Here is a 15,974-nt window from a genome sequence, read left to right on the forward strand (position 1 = left end):
ACTCTAAAGTCAGGAACCATGAAAAAAAAAAGTCAGGAACAATAAGTCAAAGAAATGCATATAATGTATAAAAACGGAGAGATGGAGTAAAGAAGAAAGGGAGGCTGTAATGGGAAGAGAGTGGTAGGGAAACCCATAGGAAAGCTTTCCTCTCCGAGTATCTATTCCTTCACCCAGGAACAGCTCCGAAAACGAAGGAATCTAAAGAAAATTTCCTTCACATTTTCAAAAGTTCAAATGGACTTCACATTTGTTCTTGTTTTTTCTCCTTTCTGTGTTTCTTGCCCTTAGATGATACTGCGAAACGTAACTATGTAATTGTGCTTGTTAATTTGGTACCTCGCTTGTTTTTCGGTTTCTGGAGTCCTGAGCGGTTTGGTGCTCCCCCAGCCTCTTTAATCGTGTCTTTCGCTAGTTGACTCAGCTACCCAGTGTGGTGCCACGGCCCTAGAGCAAAAACGCGTCCATATTAAAAACAAAATAGAGTCGGTTTGTTTTCCTTGTTTTTTCTGTGACTTAAAAGACCTGAAGGGAACAAAAGAATCAGAAAAGAGGCCAGACGGCGGACATTCTCAGCAAACGAGAAGGTGCCCAGGAACGATTCAGTACTAAAAATATTAATTGTTAAAGGAGAAAAACCTGGAGGTGCCGGGGATTGAACCCGGGGCCTCGTGCATGCTAAGCACGCGCTCTACCACTGAGCTACACCCCCTCCTTCTAAAAGGAAGCTCAGAAATGTTCCTATGACCCGCTACTATATTTTCAACGAAATTTTACTTCAACAAATTCAATCTTTGAATTTTCTATACTGGATACTGTCTTGTCGCTAGGCTGTGAGAAGGCAAACTAAACATTTTACCGAAAGTCCCGTCTGGTCCTGAGCTCTCCCACTACTGGTAACCCTCTCGGACGCCAGCTCGACGGCCACCTGCCGGTGGAGAAGGGAGCAGTCCTGACTGGCCGCCCCCAGGGAAAGGTCTGGGATAAGACCTCTGCTTAAAAAGGTTGCCAGAAAACCGAGTACAATGCAGGAGGATAAAAAGGAGAAAGTCTAAACGGTGTCATGGGGTTTCAGGTCCAGGTAGGAGAGAAGACTGAAGGGGCATTGTAGACAGGCCCGCGTCGGTCGCAGCCCCCAACTCCGGTAGGTTCCGGCGTCCAGCCTCGGAGTCGGGAAACCGCATGGCGGCTGGGATCGCGAGCACCACCGAGAAGCGCGCACCGGGAAGAGGAGCGAAAGAAACCGACAGCCTTATAGCGCCCCCTTTCGGGCCGAATCCTCCACGGAGTGAAAAGTACGCAGAAGGAAGGCGTTTTAAGGAGTAGGCTTGTCAGTGCGCCTGCAGTCGTTAGACCCCTTACTCTCCGAGGTTCAACCATCAGGCGCTTCCCGCCGTTCTCTGGCTTTGGGTACGAGGGTCAACCCAGAAATGAGTATTTGGGGTAAATCCTAAATCCTTTTCCTAAGTTTTCTTCTGATTCTCTCTCACACCTGTGGGACTCTTGAAGACCTGAAATCACGATCTTCCTTTCGGCTCCTCCCCAGCTCCGGACCTGGCCATCCCGGCGACTCAGACTCTGTCGAGACCCAGGGGATTTGCACGCGGGGCGGGGAGTGTCGGATAGACAAGGGGCCACATACAAAGCATGGGCCACAGGCGACCCTCAGACCCAGAGGTTAAAGGGATATATAAGTGTTTTTTATACAACACTTCTGCGGTCCTTAAAGATGGAACATCACCTGGAGGAGCTTAATAAAACTACGGACTTCCGTCCCCACTCCCTAGACGCTGAGTGCGCTCAGAATCTCCGGCTCTGCTGGGGAATCTTATGTTATTTAAATGTCCCTCAATTGGAAAAGGGAACCTCCTACACTGTTGGTGGGAATGTAAATTAGTGCAGCCACTATGGGAAACAGAACGTTTGTTCCTCAAAAACCTAAAATTAGGAGTTGCTATATGATCCAGCAATCCCACTCCTGGGCATATATCTGGACAAAACTGTAATTGGAAAAGATACATGCACCCCTGTGTTCATTGCAGCACTATTTACAATAGCCAAGACATGGGAGCCATCTAAATGTCCATCGACAAAGGAATGGATAAAGATGTGGTACATATATACAATGGAATACTACTCAACCATAAAAAAAGAAATGAAATAATGCCATTTGCAGCTACATGGATGGACCTAGAGGTTATCATCCTAAGTGAGGTAAGTCAGAAAGAGAAAGACAAATACCACATGATATCACTTATATGTGGAATCTAAAGTATGACACAAATGAACCTATCTGTGAAACAGAAACAGACTCACAGACTTGTGGGAGGGGGGGAGGGAAGGATTGGGAGTTTGGGATTTGCAGATGCAGACTATTATATATAGAATGGATAAACAACAAGGTCCTACTGTATAGCACAGAGAGCTACATTCAATATTCTGTAATAAACCATAATGTAAAAGAATATGAAAAAAGAATGTATATCTATGTATATATACATGTGTATAACTGAATCACGTTGCTGTACAGGAGAAATTAACACAACATTGTAAATCAACTATACTTCAACAAAATAAATGTTAAAAAATAATAAATATCCCTCAGTTGAATCAGATAGACCAGTTTGGGAACAACTGGGCCTGAAAATCTAGGGACAGAAACTGGAATGAACTAGGATCCTGGGAAAGTTAACACAGAAGGAGGAGAAAGACAAGAAGGGAAGTGAGGAGCAGGAGGCAGAAAGGTGGGAGGAAGAGTGCAGCAGAGGAGGTTCCTCAAGACGCTGGGGATTTGGATGCGCAGAAGAGTAGAAGTGTCCCAGATCCCTATCGCTCCTGCGCTTTCTCTAGGCAGGAGAGAAAAAAGGCCCCTTGCTCTAAGGTGAGAGAGCAGAAGGCATTGGTCCTACTAGTCCAGTCATTCACAAACTTTAGGTGCATCAGAATCATCTGCAGGGCTCGTTGAAATATAAATTGAGGACATCATCCCCAGAATTTGATTCAGTGGGTCTGGGGTCGGGCCTGAGAATTTGCAGTTCTAACAGGTCTTCAGATTTTGCTGATGGTTCCTGGGACCAAAATTCACAACCTCTGTAGAATCTAAATCATAAGAGAATCTCATCAGTGGAGAAGGCCCTGACTTAAATCTGCCTAACAAACCGTACCCTCCTTTACCGTGCTTTTCTAGGTCAACTCCTCACGTACTTCTTTCTTTGTTTTTGGCTGAAGATCGTAGTTAAGCGTGTATTCTAAGCTGCTTCTTTGAGAGCTGTTCATTTCCCTGGGTGTCTCCCATGTGTATATGAGATATACACGTTAATAAATATGTCTGCTCTTTCCTTAATCTGTCTTTTGTTACAGGGGCTCAGCTGAGACCTTAGAAGGTAGAGGAAAAGTTATTTTTCATCCCCTACTGTTGGAAGTTATGTAACCGAATATAGGTGTCTTTCTAAAGTGCAGCAGGGAAACCAATCTATGTGGTTGTCAGGGAACAGTGTTGAGTGTTAAAGAAGGACGCTGTCTGCTTAGACCTGGGCTGCTGGGACAGCAGTGGGAAACACTGACTTTGCTTGCTTGCTTGTTTTTATGTTTGGTTGGGATTCCCAAGCAGAGGGTGAGAAGACAGACTGTAGAAAAATGCTTATGCTTTACAAGGTTTTCAGAAAAAAACAAAATTTCTGAATTTAGACATTGTTAAAAATCAAAATTCAACTGCATAAATTTAAAAGATCTTATTGGCTTTGTTCAACAATTAATGAATCAGGCAGCATGCCATCTAGCAGATAGAAAGAAGCTCCAAAGTGCTGTACAAAGTGAAAGACTTTTACAGACAGGAGGGGGCAGGACAAGGATGTTACTAGCAAAGAGTGGATTGTTTGTGGCAAGGTCACCTTCCTTTGGAGGATGGCAGGGGTCTATCAGGCAGATTATCTCACTAGTGTTGACTAGGTAATTCCAGATTGACTGGTTTAAGATTCCACTCCATAGATAGTGATTTCTCTGATGGATCTGGGCAAAGTAAATTGAAAATCTTCTGGAAAGGATTCACCATTCTAAATGCCATTAAGAAAATTCATGGCATAGGAGGAGGTCAGAAGATCAACATTAACAGGAGTTTGGAAGAAGTTGATGCAACCCTCATGGATGACTTTGAGGAATTCAAAACTTCCGTGGAGGAAGTAACTGTAGATGTGGTGGAATGCATGGAATCACCTCCACCATGAAACAAGGGGTATGCAGCTCACAGAAACAGAAGTCATATCTTCCACCCTCAAGTAATCTCTAGTGATGATCCTTACGTAGAGCTGCTGGACAGAGATTAAAGTGATTAAATTAAAATGATTTCCCTGCTTAGAATCATTTTGGGTAAAAAATCAACTGCTCCATGCTGCCAGCCCATGCTGGGAAAATAAATCTTCCAGAGTGCTGAAAATAGGACACCCCCACCGTGTCAATGTCCCATGCCAGCACATGTTTCACAACCGATACTCCACCCAACAAATGTTGCTTGTGAATTCATCAGCCAAAGAACTATTACAATAACCCCTTAATTTTGAAGAAATTAAAACTGGGGGATAAGAAGGATGGAGAAAAAGTAAAAGAGAGCAGGGAAGCCATGGGCTAGGGCAAGGAGATTGGCAGGTAGGTACTATCTCTTGCCCTTCCAAGGAACCATGGAAATGAAAGAAAAGACATGTATTTGGAAGAATAAAAATGTAACTGCTCTTGAAGGAGAAAGAGATTTTGGATTAAATGGAACAAACAGGTGAAAGATCAGAATTACAGAGAAAGAGCAGAGAAATCACAGTTCTGTCTGTAGGGGATGTGAGGTAAGGATGCTCTTTCCCTCCAGGTATAGGGAAGGCACCTCCACCTGAGAGTTTTATAACCTGTTTTCTCAAACTCCTTCAGCTTAAATATTCAATATACCAAGGTACCACATTTTGAGGTAGCATGTCCTGAACCCCGTTAGTAGCTTAACCTTAATTTTTAAAGCTGCAAAGATTGCATATAAAGGCAGCAATTGTTAATAAAATGCAATATCACCATGAACAAAGAAGGGAGGAAATATAAAAATCTAAGAGGATTCTCCACTGAGATTCAAAACGTCTTGAAGTTCTCACTCCCTTGAAATAAATAGAAACTGGAATCTGTACCAGACACATTTTAAGTGTGAAAGAAACTTATATGATGAAAGAAACTTATAAGGAATTTCTCCTCTCTCTTTTCAAAAGATTGGTGATGTTTCAGTTAAAGCAAAATATATGAAGTTATATTATTATTTTTGGACCTTCACTTTTACTCACTCTTTAAAACACCAATCAAGAAAATACCTTAGAATAAATTTAACTTAGGAGGTGAGAGACCTGTACCCTGAAAACTACAAGACCCTGATGAAAGAAATTGAAGAAGACACAAATAAATGGAAAGATATGCCTTGCTTATGGTTTGGAAGAATGAATATTGTTAAAATGTCCATACTACCCAAAGCAATCCCTATCACAATTCCAATGGTGCTTTTCACAGAAAAAGAACAAACAATCCTAAAATTTTTATGGAACCACAAAAGATTCTGAATAGCCAAAGCAATCTTGAGAAAGAAGAACAAAGCTAGATGCATCCATTTCCTGCCTTCAAGCTATATTACAAAGCTATGGTAACCAAAACAGTATGGTATAAGAAAAAGACACCTAGATCAGTGGAACAGAATACAAAGCCCAGAAGTAAACCCACACAAAGGAGCCAAGAATATATAATGGGGAAAGGATAGTCTCTTCAATAAATGGTGTTGGGAAAACTGGACAGCCACATGCAAAAGAATGAAACTGGAGCACTATTTTACATCATACACAGAAATTACCTCAAATAGATTAAATTGTAAATCAACTATACTTCCATTTTTTAATATTAAAAAATGTATTAAAGACTTGAACAAGAGGCAAAGAAGAGGCAAAAGAAATAAAAAGTACAAAACTGGGTTAGGGGAGACCAATTTTTATTTGCAAATGGTATGGCTGCTAAGATGAAAATCCAAGAGAATCCATTAAAGAGTTTAGAATTCAAAAGTTTGTTTTCTCCTCTGGAATGTAACCACCAGTTTCCAAAGAGTGCAACTTAATTGCTATGCAAAACTCATTCCCAGCTAGTATCCCTAGTCCGCCTTCAATTTTCTAAATTTGTTTAGTAGAGGGTATTAAGATTCCTTCAGTCTGTATTTTCACTCTTGGCCAAAGGATTATTAATAAAATCACTAACTCTAGAATGTTCTTTTCTTAAAATTATGTGCCCAAATGGTTTAATTTCTGCAATATGGTCCATAATAGAACTGAAAACGGCAGGTCTGTAGTTCGTTGAGCTTTATATCTTCCCTCATTTCTTCTTTTCCTCTCTGAAATGTAAATTCTAAGGTTTTTAATCCTAAAGTTACTTTTACAGCAGTGCAAATATTTGTCACTTTTTTTGCTCTGCAACAGTTTATATAATCTTGTGTTGGAAAGACAGGGAAGCACACTTGTTATTACTCCAAATCTCGTGCTCATTCTGGGACACCCTCCACCCCACCCTCAGTAGTCTCTCCCTCATCAATGTCCCTAGATTCCAGCCCTGAGCGAGATGTCAAAGTCTACAGTAGGCACTCCAAAAATCTTGATTGACAGGTTAGGCGATAATTTGAGTTTTGTGTTAACCCCAAGAGAAGATACCGTAGGAGAAAACAGTGGGAGGGATGGGAGACGTTGGTGGGGAAAAGTCTTTTTGTGAAAGAGTGTAAGATAAAGGAGGGGAGAAATTTCTCTTTGATTTGGTTTTGTTTCAAATAGCTGGCCATTTTCGAGAAACCAAAACCATTGAGTAAATGGATACATGAGTGTTACTGCTTTACTTCTAGGGCTGGACGTTTCACATCTTTCCTATTCCACCCACACTTTTGATGAGCATGGTTCTTTCAAAAAACCCTATTGCTCTGTGGCTTAACCCATAAACGAACCAGTGGACATCTTCTTGTCAAAAACAAGTCAAATTTGGGACGTATCCAAGTCAAGCATGGAAATCACCAAGTTCCTTGACAGCGTCCATTCACTCCGTTCTTTTTAAACCTACAAGCGTATATGTGTGTATATATATATATATATATATATATATATATATATATATATATATATACTGAATAAACTATTCCTTTCTAGGCTTAAGCTAACCTTGCACTTACAGGAGAACTTTCTATGAAGCTTCCAGGCTATCTCTGTGCTTCCTCCAGCACCTCCATTATTCCCTTCAGACTCCCCTCCGAATGCACCATCTGTGCTCACTCCTTCCTCTTTGCTGTTTTCCATAAGGGATGCAGCATCAGCTCTAGACTCAAAGTCTTCCTCTCTACCCCACCTCTCGAAGTCATTAATCAAAGACTTCAACAGGGTCCACAACGATGAACCGTCTAACAGTTCCTGACATTTATGTATTAGTTTTTACAACTTTTAGACGGTGTTGGAAATAGTTTAACTGTTGGTGAATTTTGAGAACTCTTGTTTAGCTAGATCTTCAGAATCCGCGGTAGAAAAGCCCCCTCCCCCTCCTGTTTACATACCTTTTGTACGCTACGTGAGAGCAGTCTCCCGTCAGCTGGCCGCGTGGCCTAATGGATAAGGCGTCTGATTCCGGATCAGAAGATTGAGGGTTCGAGTCCCTTCGTGGTCGTCGTTTTTCTTTCCCTTTGCTGGTCTCATTCACTGCCGGGTTGGATAAAGCTTGGAAAATATTTAAAATCTGATTTGCTTCCTTTCCCTTCTTGTTGCTGATGTGAGTTCAATAAATAAACTCTTATATAACATTTAGGTATTGGAGGCCTGGTGTGTGACGAGTATTTTACAAATGAACAAGGAGGAAATACCACGTGTCCTCAAGGAGCTTACTTTCTACCGGACCCAACAAATGAAATCAAATAAACAGAAACAAAATAACTAAAATTTGTTTCACGTCCTATCAAAGAAATAAGCAACGGGCTGAGATCAAAAATAAGGGATGGGGGCTCCTTTAAACAGAGTTTTATTATTCCTGGCATAAGGAATAATAGTGCTAACTCGCTGAGAATATGAAGGCATTTGGTCTTTTCAAAGTTAAAATACCGAACTTTTTTCGTGGTGGGGTGGAGGGAAGGGGTCACTAAAAAAATCAATTAAATGGGGTAATGGTGAGTTAAATTTCTGGAAACAAGGTGTCTGCTAGGATTCTCTACTACTGTGGCTCTAAATGGTTTGAAATAGGTGTTCTCCAGATTTTCATTAGCTACCTTAAATATAATGGCCTCTACCTCCCAAATAGCAATCTCAGAGAGAAGCCTAAAGGCAAAAGCCACCAAAGGCTTTTATTCCAATTGAACTGTACTCTGCAGCAACTTCTATGTAGCCATGATAGGTTTAGTTTTAGCAAGAGTGCAAATGCCATAAATGGATCTGAACAGCAGGGAGGTTCCTCAAATAATTTAAAAATAGAACTATGGTATGATCCGACAAGCAACTCCACTTCTGGGTATTATATCCAAAAGAATTGAAAGCAGAGTCTCAAAGAGATATTTCTACCCATGTTCATAGCAGCATTATTCGCAATAGCCAAGAGGTGAAATTAAACCCAAACAGCCTTAGAAGGATAAATGGATAAACAAAATATGGTATATACCATGGAATATTATTGTCTTAAAAGGGAAGGAAATTCTGTCACATGCTACTACATGGATAGACCTTGGAGACATTATGCTAAGTGAAATCAACCAGTCACAAAAAGACAAATACTGTATGATTCCACTTATACAAATGTAGATGAAAAATTAATCAAGTCCATCTAAAGAAGAAAAAGAGAATTTTATTCAGGCCAACATAAGGATTATAACCTGGGAGACAGTCTTTCAGAAAATTCTGAGGACTGTTCTGCTTGTTAGAGGTCAGTGATACAGTTATATACATCCTCAAGACAAAGGATCATTCATCAAAATGACACGGTGACAAGTTACATAAAGTTCACCAAAGATACATAGTCCAGATCTACATGGCTTAGTTGCTCCATGGCATGTGGGATCTTCTCAGACCAGGGCTCAAACCTGTGTCCACTGCATTGGCAGGTAAATTCTTAACCACTGCACCACCAGAGAACTACAGGCATGCTATTTTAAGTGGTGAAATATAGTCTCTTTCTCACCTCATTTTCCATGAAAGGGAGATTTCTGTAATAAAAATGGATGAAATGGGGTTAAAATAGGAATTTTCAATGTGTCATTTCAATAAAGTGCTACCGTTCTACAACAAATTTATAAGAAACTGAATGATACTAGAGCTGATGAGTTAACTGAATACTAAATTTCAAAGAGAAATCAGATTTGGCGACTTGTACTATTGCTTTCCTAGGAACACTCTGATGGTGTACCACACTCATCTCATTTACAGTCAGACCTCCATATCTGCAGGTTCTGCAACCATGGATTAAACCAACTCCATATCAAAAATATTCTGAAAAAAATTCCAGAAAGTTCCAAACAGCAAAACTTGAATTTGCCATGCACCAGCAACTATTTACATAGCATTTACTCTCTATTAGGTATTATGAGTAATCTAGAGATGATTTAAAGTATGTAAGAGAATGTATATAGGTTATAAGCAAATAACTATGCCATTTTATATACAGAACTTGAGTGTCCATCGATTTTGGTATCCACTGGGGTCCTGGAACCAATCCTCCATGGATAGCAGGGGACAACTGTATATCTACTCATCAGTGGAGATATTGGGCCTGTGTTGTAGTGGTTATAGTTTGGTCCCCTCTGAACCTAATTTCTATGCTGGGTATTCCACATTTTTTTAAAGTATCTTTTTAAATTTGAGCTGGAGCTATCCACAATTTAGTTGAATTTTAACTTCACCTTTTAAATCTTAGACATGCTTTACACTGGTTAGTATTGGTTAGGTGCATCATATGAACTCAGTGGCTAGGATGAAATGTATCATTCTGAGGATAGCTTAGTCAAACTCCCATTTACTGATATTTTCACTTTTAATTTCTTTTAAAATTATGCAACTCTTCACAAATTTGCGTGTCAACCTTGAGCAAGGGCCATGCTAATCTCTGTATCATTTTCAACTTTAGTATATGTGCTGTTGAAGCGAGCATGATTCTGCATTATTTACTCACACTTTAAAAGCCAAACAAGTCAGGTACTCATTCCCTATTACCCTCCAATCAATTTTTAGCTAGTACACAATCATGTGTTTTATAAACCTTTCTGGATATAATGAGCATCTTTTCCTGAGACAGAAAGCAGGGAATCATGAATATTACAAAACACTATTTTTACAAGGGAAGTCTCAGAGTGAATGAACACTTCCAATATTTCACCTACCTTCTGAGTTTCAAAGGTTTCAAATATCTATGGGCTCAAATGAAATATGCTTCATTCTTGCCTAAGAGTCAGGCTGGACCTCGGAACTGGTCACTGGGTGAGACTCTTTCCTGAAGGAGTATGACTGTAAACTTTTATCTCTGCTAAACCAAGCTCCAGCCAACTCATGCCTGGGCATGCCCTGATGGATTTGCTAATGTTAAGTGAGTGTGGTATAATAAATATATGTGGTCTTTGTCCCTGGTTCCTGGCACAAAGCTCCTCAAACTCTTGGGATTTCATAGTGATAGGAGTGTGGTTTGTCAGTCACATCCTTATCTTATCCTTATCCTTGCTCTTATCCTAATGAGGTAACTTAGGGTGGTGCCCTTAGACAGACTCAGAATAAGGCTGGTCACCAGAAAGACCAAGAGATTAGAAGCTTGGCACTTCCAGTCCCACCCACCCACCTCTGAGAAGGGGAAGAGGGGCTGAGGATCTGCAGAAAGTGTGCAGACGAGCCTTAAAGCAGGTGGTCCCAGGACCCGAGTCTGACCGACGCGGAGGACCACAAAGAAGTCCCAAGTTTGAAACGTCCGAGAGCGCCAGAGCAGAAAAGTGGGCCCCAGCTGGAGCTCCAAGGTCTCCACACAGCCGGGAACCACTTCACCCCTGACTCACCCCACCCTTCCGGCCAGTGAATCCGACCTCCTCCCCGCAGCTCCAGAAGGGAATGGTAAAAATTAACTTATCCTAAAGAGGCCACTCCTAAAGCAAGCCTAGCCTACAAAAACCAAGGTTACTTCCCGGTCCTCTCTAGGACGTTGGCTGTCTCGCCTTCTCAGTGGTTCCTCCGCTTCAGTTTCCTGCATCGAAAGCAGAGAAGCCGCTAAAACTTTCGAACTTACTCCTCGACACCACCAGAGTTAACTGGCTGTTTGCCTCTCTACCTACACATAGCATTTACAGACCCCTTTCTTTGTGCTACGAAGAGTTATGCACTTTGCACACATTGTCTCATTTAATCCTGGAAGTAAAGCATGAAGTAGATGGTCTTATGATATGTTCTTTGGAACATAGCTCCAAGAACTTGAAACAACCTTGGCCTTTTGCCACAAGTATTCACAGTTCTACTCAGTCACTGTGTTTCTTCCTCAACTTCTATGACAGGAGAATTCAACAGTTTGACGCTTTTGAAGAGTCATCACTTGATTGTATTTAACTCATATCCTACAACCTCTCTAGATTAACTTGGGCTCTAAAACCTGTAACAAATGTTCATTGCTTTCCTCTTCAGCACAATCTGTAACCAGGTTCCAGTCTAGCTTTGCTTTCCTACTTCTTTTATGGATGAAACAATGGTTGAGACTCTCCCAGAAAAGGCTTGTAGAATTTTACAATTTGTAGTGGAGGAAAAAATAATTTTCCCTCTATTCTTCTAAGTTCTTGACTGGGTCCCCTGTAATGAAAGTCAGATAAACAAGAGAAAAACAAACAGAAGTTTATTAACATGTGTACATATACATGGGAGATACCCAAGGGAAAATGAGTAACTCTCAGATGGCTTAGAATTCAGGCTTGACTACCACCTTCAGCTAAAGATAAAAGAGTCAGGGTGTGGGGGAGGTCAGTTATGAGGAGGTGACCAGGAAAAGGGGAGGAGAGAAAATGAGAAAAGGAGGAAAGGAAGTAAGAAAGAGGAAGCTTTCACAGAAGACACTAATAGGTCAAGGGTCAAAGTTCAAAGGCTAATACTTCAAACCATAAGTGATTGAATTAGATAGAAATTTTAGTCATTTCCCCCTCTCCTATTTTTCCTTTTCTCTCTTGTCATCACTACCCTGATGTTAATGAAAATAAAAATACCTGAAAAACGTACATATAAAGCACTTGAATGTTCTACCATATATAAAATATATAAGCAACAAGGACCTACTGTATAGCACAGGCAACTATACTCAATATTTTGTCTAGGGCAACTGTCTTAGATTGGGCTGCTATAACAAAATATCATAAACTGGATGGCTTAAATAACAGAAATTTCTTTCTTACAGTTCTAGAAGCTAGAAAGTCTGAGATCAGGGTGGTCCGAGAGGTCAGGGTTCCAGTGAGGAACCTCTTCCTGGTTGTAGAAGGCTGTTTTCTTAGAGCAGAGTGAGGAAGTAAGCTCTCTCAGGACACTAATCCCTTTCATGAGGGTAGATCTCATCTAATCCTCATTACTTTCCAAAGACCCCATCTCCAAATACCATCACATTAGCGGGTAGGGTTTCAACAAACGAATTGGGGGGAGGGGGGAGGGAACATATTCAGTCCATAAGAACAACTTTCATAGATTTGAGGTGTCTTACAACTCTTAAGTTGTAGAAAACTGATAATAGTGCAAATGATTTTCATCCACAGAAATGCAAGTGAACTGTGTTTAGTGGAATGCAATTGATAATTGCCCTGAAATTGACAGGTTAAAAAAATCCATTTGTAAATTTATTCCAACATTACAATTGTCTATAAATATGTGATACTTTGAATTTTCTTTTGAACCAGTTGTAACATCTTACTGGTTGTTACATTTTTCATGAATTAAGTAGTCTTTGACATATATTTGTTTTCATTAGTGTGAAAGTCATAATTTTACCTTTTTTAAAAAAGTATCATTTAACAATTTGGAAACAATTGAGGCATATTCACTAGTGGCAAAAATAAAATATCAGCTCTGTGGGGGATAAATGTAGATTGAAAAACATGGTTTTGGATCTGAAGCTAGAAAAGACTTTCTCTACTCCCTCTTACCATGCCTACACCTGGAACCCAGAAGACACACTCACCTGGCAGCTCGTGAAGACACAGGTACACCTAGAAACCACCAAAGCAAAGGGCTGAGGGAGACCACAAAAGGACAGCTGAACATTAATTCCACCCAAAAGAGAAATGTGGGTCAAAGAAGGTAAAAACCCTTATTGACTCTTACTCAGTTTTCTCTTCCCATGGGGAGGGCAAAGAAGAGGACGAATGAAGTGGTGGAGTATCTTCTCAATAATTCCAAGAGGCACTTGCAAGTGAAATGGGAAATTTCCTCTTAAAAAGTAGTTTTGTTAAAATTCTGTAATTGTGTGTTTTTATAAACTAAAATCAACCTTTTAAATATCCAATATCACAGTCATATGAAAAGTCATTTATGATAGCATCCTTGCTTCTTTTTTTCTTCTAGAACTCTCCAAGAGAAACAGCTGCTATCTCTTCACCTCAACTATCTTCCTGACTTTTTTCAGTTCACCCAGTTCTCCAAAGAAGATACACATTCTTCCAGAGTATTCATAGATACACTTGTCTGCTCCTCTGAAAATGATTTTATTAGGCAGTGGATATACATGTATATGATATAATATGCCCTGTACAGTTATGTGTTTAATAAAAATAATAGAAGTCTTGTGAGAATCGATTTCCCCTCCTTAAGCTTTTATATTTCATTTCATATTTCAGTTAACCACAGTTAATTTAAGAACTGCAGGGAGCTGAGCATGTTTGGTAGTACTTGAAACCATTTGGTTCCCGCCATCTGAATTCAGAATGTGACTTCTCAGATCAAACAATTGGATCTGTCTCTGATGAATGTCTCTGGAGAATTTAATTGTCAAATAAACTAGGTTTTCTTTTCACCTGCCTAGTCTCTTGCATTTTGACTATTAGGATAAAAATCAAAGCTCAAATGAGTAGTCATGAGTGGTCATAATGACAGAGAAATACATGGTCATGTATATATGAATCTTCAATAGCTGGCATTAAATACTTAGTCTCAAGATCTGGGATGTGTATATTCTTCTCCTGAAAGATAAGGGAATCTTGGAATGTGGTGTTCCTGAGGCAGAATCAGTCATTTGACTGGAATATAAGCAACACAAGGTATAAACTTATTTTACTGTTTTTAACATTAAATTAAAATTTAATTCTATCGTACCCTACCCTATTCTATTCTACTGCCACAGCACCAGGGCCGCATCCCCTGGTACATAATAAGCACTCATTAAATATTTGTTGAAAGAATGGTAATTATAAATACAGTGAACGTTGAGAAAAAAAAAAGTAGATAAATGAAATAGGATCTACCTATCCTGTGGAATGATTTGCAACATTTCCTTTGTAAGGAAAAAGATTAAGTGTTCACGTGGAAAGAGCTCAAGATCTATTAAGCGAAATAATGTGTGAGAGAATGGCATGTTTCGTATGACTGCATTTCTGTAAAAACAAACAAAATATTTATGAATATATATACACGAATGCAGAGAAAACAGGAGTGTAAGAAATATAGTAAAATACTGATGGTGGTTAGATTTGGAGGAGGAAAGTATAACTTCCACATTTAATTCAGGAGTTACAACGGCACTCAGTTTTGACTGAGGAAACAAAATAATTATCAGACGCCAAGGTGAGTGTGAATGTGCATAATTTACAAAGGAAATGTTTGAGAACTAGTACATGACTTTTGAAAATGGAGAAGAGACTGGAGGATCTATATAAGATTTCTTTGCAGACAGCACTGCCATGAGCCAGAGGGGAGTGGGGTTGGTAGCAAAGTGCTACAGGAAGTATTCAGGGCAGGGCCTGGGTCTGCAACAAAGTGGATGAGCCGGATAAATAAGCAGGCAGGGTACCGGACCATTGCCCCCTTTCTCCTCCAGCACCAAAGCGAAGGGAACTATCTGGGTTCCCAAAACTCGCTGTTTCTAGATTATCTCGCGATGCCTCAGAAAAACCAACCTCTTGTAGTACTCTCCGGGTCTTTATTAAGCGTTTTCGCTCCAAATAGCGTGGCTTCCAAAAAATATCGCGATGCTTCAGCTTTTAATATTTTTGGCATTAACAGTCCCTGTCAGAAAATTTTGAAAGTCAGTTTTTAACACAGTGAGTTGATAAATTGCTTATACATATTGCTCTTGTCAGTATTTTTGTTTTGGAAATTAGGAGAAGGGAAAAAAGAGTGTGTCAGAAGTGGGATTCGAACCCACGCCTCCATACGGAGACCAGAATCCCCAACGTAGGGAAGCTGCAGCTTGAGTCTGGCGCCTTAGACCACTCGGCCATCCTGACACCCTACAAAAGCGGCGAGATTTTCCATTGAAATAGACACAAAGAGCAGCGTCTCTGTGACGTATACTCCAGAGAAGGGTTTACGTCCGAGTCGCCGGCTAACGCTCCAAGAATAAAAGGCCACCTGTGGACTGAAAAGGAAGACAGCTCATATTTCGGGAGGGAAGGGAAAAACGAACATCATTTAGCTCAGGTCGCTTGGTGGGTTCTCCAGCCTCTAATCTTTACCGAAATGTTGAGCGTAGTTAGCCTCGCCCTAGGCTTTCTTTCTTTTGAAGACAGTGAGGAACATCACCAAAAATGTAGCAAAAGACCCCGATTCTAGGGCATGAACCATTTTATCTTCTCTATTAGGTTCCTTTTCGTCCCCAGATCTGACTTGCCACTCGAGAAGTGTTTGTTTTGGGCTCCGAAAGTGACAGCCGAGGAACAGCCTGAGAAAATCCTTGTAGGGCGCGACAGCTCCCGCCGGTGTAGACTTGACAAAGCCAGTTTCTGCCCCAAGGGATTGACCTGTCCCAGGTCCAGA

The 15,974-nt window shown here is 40.4% G+C and overlaps 4 non-coding genes across 4 annotated transcripts; 1 reads left to right on the top strand and 3 right to left on the bottom strand.

Moving 5' to 3' along the window:
- Positions 1 to 640: 640 nt before the first annotated feature.
- On the bottom strand, positions 641 to 712 carry TRNAA-AGC (transfer RNA alanine (anticodon AGC)). The gene has a single exon. It is a non-coding gene; the product is annotated as a tRNA-Ala (tRNA).
- A 6,907-nt stretch (positions 713 to 7,619) lies between these two features.
- TRNAR-CCG (transfer RNA arginine (anticodon CCG)) lies at positions 7,620 to 7,692 on the top strand. Its single transcript has one exon. It is a non-coding gene; the product is annotated as a tRNA-Arg (tRNA).
- Positions 7,693 to 10,047: 2,355 nt separating this feature from the next.
- On the bottom strand, positions 10,048 to 10,152 carry LOC115802030 (U6 spliceosomal RNA). Its single transcript, XR_004022392.1, has one exon. It is a non-coding gene; the product is annotated as a U6 spliceosomal RNA (small nuclear RNA).
- A 5,186-nt stretch (positions 10,153 to 15,338) lies between these two features.
- On the bottom strand, positions 15,339 to 15,445 carry TRNAL-CAA (transfer RNA leucine (anticodon CAA)). Its single transcript has 2 exons — positions 15,408 to 15,445; positions 15,339 to 15,384 (listed from the first exon to the last, which is right to left on the bottom strand). It is a non-coding gene; the product is annotated as a tRNA-Leu (tRNA).
- Positions 15,446 to 15,974: the final 529 nt, after the last annotated feature.

This window comes from Delphinapterus leucas, chromosome 10, assembly GCF_059928025.1.
Source record: "Delphinapterus leucas isolate spDelLeu-1000000601 "Yukka" chromosome 10, BTC_Dleu_Yukka2, whole genome shotgun sequence".
NCBI lineage: Eukaryota > Metazoa > Chordata > Mammalia > Artiodactyla > Monodontidae > Delphinapterus > Delphinapterus leucas.